The following is a 7,429-nucleotide window of genomic DNA, read 5'->3' on the forward strand; positions in this document are numbered from 1 at the left end:
AGGGAGCATCATTATGGACGTGCCACTTGGTGTTTTGGGCGTGGCACGCCAACTCTGTTTGCACTATAGGCATGGCACGCCAGTCCTGGGGGTGGCATGCTAGTTCACTTGACCACAAAGGAAGGGTTGTTGCACCAACAAGGGCGTGGCATGCCAGACCTGGGCGTGGCACGCCAGGCCAACTTTCCAGAGAAGAAGATTGAAGACGTCATCGAGGGCATGGCATGCCAGACTTGGGCATGGCGTGTCCAGAGGCTGCCTGGGTGTGGCATGCCAAGTCAAAATCTTAGCATGGGTGTGGCACTTGGGACCTTGGGTGTGGCACACCACTCACACGCCACTCACATGCCACCAATGAGATATGATTCCTTTTTGTTTTAATTGTAATTTCTTTTCATTTTGTAATTTCGCATTTCTAGTAATAGAAGTAGTATAAATACCCCTTGAAGAGTATTGAAAGGGGGGCTTGGAACTTTTACTTTACTTTACTTTTACTTTCATCTTCTTCCATATCTTGTACTTTCTCTAAGCTATGAGTAGCTAAACTCCCTCTCATTCTGGGAGGGAGCTCTGTTGTACTTGATGGATTAATGCTAGTGAATTTCTTCTTCTCTTCATCTCTCTTTGATTTGCTAGAAGGAATTTCATTCTTCATGCTTAGCATTCAATTATCTTGGAAAAGAGATTGAATGCAACTTGGGTTTTATTGGAACCTTGGAAGAAGAAACATAAGATCAGGCTTGAAATCCCTTCTCACATTGAGTAGATTTGGGTTTTGGGATTAGATAAATGTGATGCTAGATCTACCTATTACTTGGATCTATGAGGATGTGTGGTATAATCAGGGACCAAGTTTATCTCTCTTCATGAGCAATTAGACCAAGAAATTAGCTGATTATCAAGATTTGAGAGATTGAATTACCAAGGAATTGGGATTCAATCAATCATGATTGCCAAGAGGTCAATGAGTTGTATGATTAAAGAAGAGATGATCTGAAATTAATCCGGAGAATGCAACATCTCCTAACCCCAATGAATCGTCCCCATTCTTATCTTCCCTATTCTTTATAGCTTTGTTTAATTTCTATTAATCACCTCATTCCCTCTTATAATTTAGTCAGTTACATTTATGTCATTTACACTTCAGCAATTTATCTTTATGCTCTTTACAATTCAGCACTCTACTGCTTTTTTTATCTTCAAGTCATTTACAATTCTGTCATTTAAATTTCTACACTCAACAGTTATTCTTGATTAGCTTAACTAGGTTACCCTGCTAACTAAAGTTGTTCAATCAATCAATCCTCGTGAGATCAACCTCACTCTCTGTGAGTTTTTACTTTGCAATAATTTGATATACTTGCCAAAGGATTTATTGTAATCGGACAGTAATTTCCAGCTCATCAAGAGTCTATGTATATAATGTTATGTGAATATGTATATCTTTCTGATTAAGTGGTTAAGAGTAAAATTTTTGTTTTCATAACTAATGTTTCGGTTCGTATTCGCAAAGGCTCGATATTAAATAAAGATAGTATAGAATAAAAAGGCATAGAAGTAAGTAACGCCTGAGCTTCTAGTATGATCATGAGGTGCTAGAAGTTAGGATGTTACATTATGGTATCAGAGTAGTTCGTTCCTGTTAGAGCTTAGGAATGGACTGACTATGCTTCACTACATACTCTGAGTGTCTATCATGCAATAGGACTTGTCATAATGACAAGAGTTTGAGTTTAATATAGATGACTGTCTATTGATTAATGCTGTTAGTTGACCGTTGCATTTCTCATGGTATTAGATCTGGCCAACTTAATACTGATGATTTGTGTATACGGAAACACTAATGGATTATCATAGATAAAATAGAAATGACAGGTTATGCAAAATCACGGGGTTTGGGACGTTAGAAGTTACGTTTTAAGGATTCGTTTTGACGTATATTCTTTACTCATATTATGTGAGTTGGTGTCACCTCTTCCTTCATTATCTTCATTGGAATCCTTGCCTTGGATTTTTTCAGAATGTGATTTAATTATTTTTCGACCAAAACTTATCGTTCTGGTGTAGCTTCATTGGCCTGCAAATCTAATTGCCTAGCTGTCCTCTTTCGAATATTATCTTTGACATTTTTCTATACTTCTCTTCGAGGACCTTATTCTTTTAGTTGGAGTTTAAACCTATTTTAATATAACAATTTTCGAAGGGGAAAATTTTTGTAAGATGGGTGGGATATAACATCTCGGATTTTTGAAAATTAAATAATTAGTTATTTAAAAAAAATTATTTTCAATAAAAATAATTAAATAGAATTTTATGATTATTGAAGTTTAATTTAATTATGACTTATTTTATTAATTTGAATTCTCTATTAAAATCTATTTTAATCACGTTTTCTTTATATATATAAACACCTAATCATGATTATCACAAAACACATTCTCTCTTCCTCTTGACCGAGTCACTCTTGGATAGAAAAAAAGAAAAGAAAAGAGAAGAACCGAGAGAGAAAGCAAATGTGAGAAACTATGGAACCTTCAAACTTCCAGCTTCGATTTCTTGAGATCCGTAATTCCAATAAAAAATCTAATATGATAAAAGTGTTCGTATCTTCTTTCTCTACACGTTGGCATCACTTTTGTTTGGTGAAAGCTGACGATGATGTAACTCCCCTTCCCCTTGAGTTTGGCCAATTGGAGTTCTAGAAGGTACAGGCGATTTCTGACGTTTTCTTCTTCAGCGGCTCAGTCAAAAAATTTCTTTGGAATTTTTGTTGTTTTGATTTCAAAAGGAGGTAGGGGGTTTTATTTTAAAATTAATAGTTTTTAATTTAAAGATGCCAAAAAACTTATTGAGTAATTGCAAATAAATTGTGATTGTCTAGACCAATCGAAAGATAAGCTTGAATTAGATTTATGACTCTGAAAAATGAATGAGTTTGAAGAGTGTGTTTGATTTCTTGATTGCTTGAATTGTGGTTGAAAATATGTTATGTTTATGCTTTGATTAAATGACATATGAATTGAGAAATTATGAAAGTGAGGAAGCCGTAAGGGTGATTTTGGTTAGTATTACATGTTAAACGAATATGGTCGGAGGATTTTGTAAAATTTAAATGAAGTGAATTTCCTTTAGTTTCAATAGCAAAAGATTTGAAATGCGGCTAATTTTATTGAATTAGAAAGAGACTTACCTTCAACAAAAACGATTTGATTATTTTAAAAATTATTTGATATTTAGAAACGGTTTGATTAATGAAAATGATTTGATATTCGAAATGTTTGAGAAATGATTTGATTGGGACCCTTAAAGGGTGGCAAAGCCCGAATTTTAGAAGAAATACTGAAGAAATTTTTATAAAACTCTGAGGCTTTACTTAAAGCATTGTTTTAAAGAAAATTTGATTTAAGAATCATAATATTCGATTTTCAATTTATCAACAAAATTATTATGTTTTAAGTTTAATCCATTGAGAAAAGATTTTCATTTTAAGTTATGATTTGAGTTCGGTTTATTAAGAAAATGAATTTTATTTTGATTAAATGTTTAAAGAAATTTGGATACTTATAAACTAAACGTTTTGAGGTTAAGATTGAGGAATGAAGGAAAGTGTATCTTTTGGTGATGCAGAAGTGTGAGAGATTATGTGGTGATGTTGAAGTATGATTGAATATGTGGTGATGCAGAGGTATGATTAATTACATGGTGATGCAGAGGTATGATTGATTATTTGGTGATGCAGAGGCATGACAAAAAGAAATGCAATGAAAGGATAATTGAATATTGTATGTTTGAATGGGCCTTTGTGCCAAATTGCTAATACGAAAGTGCCCACCTGACTGATAGCCTAAGGTTACTAATGCGGGTATGTCCGCCTAACTGATAGCATAATGTTGACGGGGCCTTGTGCCAAATTGCTAATGCGAAAGTGCCCGCCTAACTGATAGCCTAAGATTGCTAATGCGGGAATGTTTGCCTAATTGATAGCCTGTTTCTTACCGTGATGCCAAGATATCCTAATTGACATGGGTTCGCCCATAATGATAATTGTGCCTAATTGACCCAGTAAAGAGACCATATTGGGGTTTGCTCGAGTAACGTTGGGTTGCGGGTAGACAACCGACGCATGAGCTCATGGCCTGCATGGGAAAGGCATTCATCATATGCATTGCGTGAACTACTTGAGTGTTTCTGTGTGCTGTGCTATGTTATTTGTGAATTCCTTATATTTGATTTATGTGTGAATTGTTTGTGTGTTTGTGTTGCGTGTGTGCTTGTTCTTGATGGTTCCTACATAAATGTCAAGAATTAAGATAGCGAGAACTGATTACTGTACTAAAAAAACTGAGTGACGTAACTGGGATTTGTTTAAAGTAAAGATAATTTGAAGTGAACTAACTAAAGTCTTTAAAGTAAGTTTTGAGAAATTCAAAAGGAAATTATTTTAAAGTTAAAGATCAATTATTTGCAACTTATTTCTTTACTCTCCCGGCATTCACTTTCCTTACTGAGAACATGCGAGGACGACATTCTCACCCCCTACAGATTTTTCTTTCAGCAACAGGTTCAGGAATTCTTGACATGGAGTCACGACTGAACATCGGAGCTATATGTAAATATGTATCCATATTTTCTGTAGTTGGTTTAGCCTTAGACTTTCTCCTCGCCATTTATTGTTTTTGATTTTTTTTAGAGGGGTCGAACCTATATTTGAGAAACTTGAAATAAGTCTATGTATATAATGTTATGTGAATATGTATATCTTTCTGATTAAGTGGTTAAGAGTAAACTTTTTGTTTTCATAACTAGGTTTCGGTTCGTATTCGTAAATGCTCGATATTAAATAAAGATAGTGTAGAATAAAGAGGGGTAGAGGTAAGTAATGCCTGAGCTTCTAGTACGATCATGAGGTACTAGATGTTAGGGTATTATAATTAAACCCAGGTCAAACCTAAACGGGAATCTCTTTTGTGATTATCACAAGGTCCATGGGCACCAAACTGAAGATTCTTTCGACTTGAAGGATGCGATAGAATAGGATATTTGTAAGGGTAAATTGAATGAATTTGTGCAACATGTCAAACCTCCCAAAAGACAACCTGGTGGTAAAGAAGGCGACTGGGAAGGAACCTAGTTAGGAACCCTAAGACACAACCCTAGGAACCTAGTTAGGACACAACTCCGGTAATAGTTAATGTCGTGGTTAGTAAAAATGGCAATCCTTGGAGGGGAGGTATGATTTGAAGGGAGTTCAAAGTATTGGCAACAGATTTTCCAAGAATGATTCAACTTCTAAAAGTCATGTTTTTAGTGGATGATTACCTAAATGGTCATCAGAACATGATGAACCACTAGTAATCATGTAAACTTGGGAAAGGAGACAAGACAATGATCGTACATGTTGAGTTCGTTGTTTTAAAAGATTTAACTACGTACAATGTCATCTTAGGCAGGAAAATCTCAAATGACATACATTTCTTGTTTCTACAATATTCTCAGTAGTCAAATTTTTACTAATAAAGGCGAAGTGGTGACTTTGCGAGGAGATCGAGCCGCTGCTATCACTTGTCATAACACGATGATAAACCCCAATTTGGTGGTTTATCTTGTGTTGAATTTAGGAGATTTTATCAACTTATCTCACATTTATTCAATGAAATAGTATGGCTTTGTAAATCTCCCTAAATTTGTGTTTAAGAGTGAAAACATGCCTTTTAGGCCTTAAAATAGCTAAATTTAATTCACTTCAATTCCATTCGATGCCTTGATATGTTTATTGAGTGATTTCAGGTTCATAAGGCAAGTCTTGGATGGAATAAGTGAAGAGAAAAGCATGAAAGTGGAGAATTCATTAAGAAATAAGGATTTGGAGTATTCAGAATGACGCGCGCGCGTGATAGACGCGTGATGAGCAGATAATTTATACGCTTTTTGGCATTGTTTTTACATAGTTTTTAGTATGATTTAGTTAGTTTTTAGTATATTTTTATTAGTTTTTCAATAAAAATCACATTTTTGGACTTTACTATGAGTTTTTGTATTTTTCTGTGATTTCAGGTATTTTCTGGCTGAAATTGAGGGACTTGAGCAAAAATCAGATTCAGAGGTTGAAGAAAGACTGCAGATGCTGTTGGATTCTGACCTCCCTGCACTCAAAGGGAATTTTCTGGAGCTACAAAACTTCAAATGGCGCACTCTCAATTGCATTGGAAAGTAGACATCCAAGGCTTTCCAGCAATATATAATAGTCCATACTTTGCCTGAGTTTATACGACACAAACTGGCATTCAACGCCAGTTCCATGTTGCATTCTGGAGTTAAACGCCAGAAACAGGTTGCAAAGTGGAGTTAAACCCCAGAAATAGGTTACAAACTGGCGTTCAACTCCAAGAGAAGCCTCTACATGTGTAAAGCCCAATGCTCAGCCCAAGCACACACCAAGTGGGCCCCGGAAGTGGATTTCTGCATCATTTACTCATTTCTGTAAACCCTAGTAACTAGTTTAGTATAAATAGGACTTTTTATTATTTTATTCGGAGTCTTGTGATGCCAGGGCATTTTGGCCAGTTTCACTGACCTTTTCTTTACTGTTTTTAGGGTAGTTTCATGCATTTCCTTAGGAAATAAGCTAGTTTTGGGTAGATATTCACTTACATCTTGATTGAAGCATACATTGTGAGGCAATTTGGAACGTTAGTAACAATGGTAAGTGTGACTAACGTTTTCGAAGGATGGCAAGCCTACGTTAAAAGAGCCACATTAACTAAGTTAACGTGGACTCTAACGTAGGGAAGGGGGAGGCTTCTCAACGTTATTGGGAAAGTTGAGTCCCAATAACGTGTGCGAAGGACATAGTGGAAACATTAGTGGCAACGTTTGTGCCACTAATGTTGAGGTTAACGTGGCTTTTAACTTTGGTGAGGAACGTTAGTGAAAAAGGTGATTGTCACTAACGTTCTCGAACCCATATTTTCACTGAACATTAACACCACTAACTTCCTGAGCCAAAGTCCCTACCCACTTCATACTTTCTCTCTGCAAGTAAAAGCTAAGCCCAATGAAGAAGAGAACTGCTTCAAACTCAAGATCCAAAGGCCCAAGACTTGAAGAATCAACTAGAAGAACAGAAGAGTAGTATATATAGGAGTAGCTTTGAATTATTTAGGGAGTTGGAAAATATAGGGAGCCTCTTGGCATAGAACTACTCTCTGTATTTTTACTTTCTTTGCACTTCTAGTTTTCATCATGTATTCTCCATCTTTGTTTTCATTTTCTAGAGCTATGAACAACTAAACCCCTTTCATTGGGTTAGGGAGCTCTGTTGTAATTTGATGGATCAATACTAGTTTTTATTATTCTTCTTCTATCTTTTCTCTTGATTTTACTTGAAAGCTTTCGATCTTCATCCAATTGGGTAGTTAACTTGGAAAAG

Source organism: Arachis ipaensis, chromosome B08, assembly GCF_000816755.2.
Source record: "Arachis ipaensis cultivar K30076 chromosome B08, Araip1.1, whole genome shotgun sequence".
NCBI lineage: Eukaryota > Viridiplantae > Streptophyta > Magnoliopsida > Fabales > Fabaceae > Arachis > Arachis ipaensis.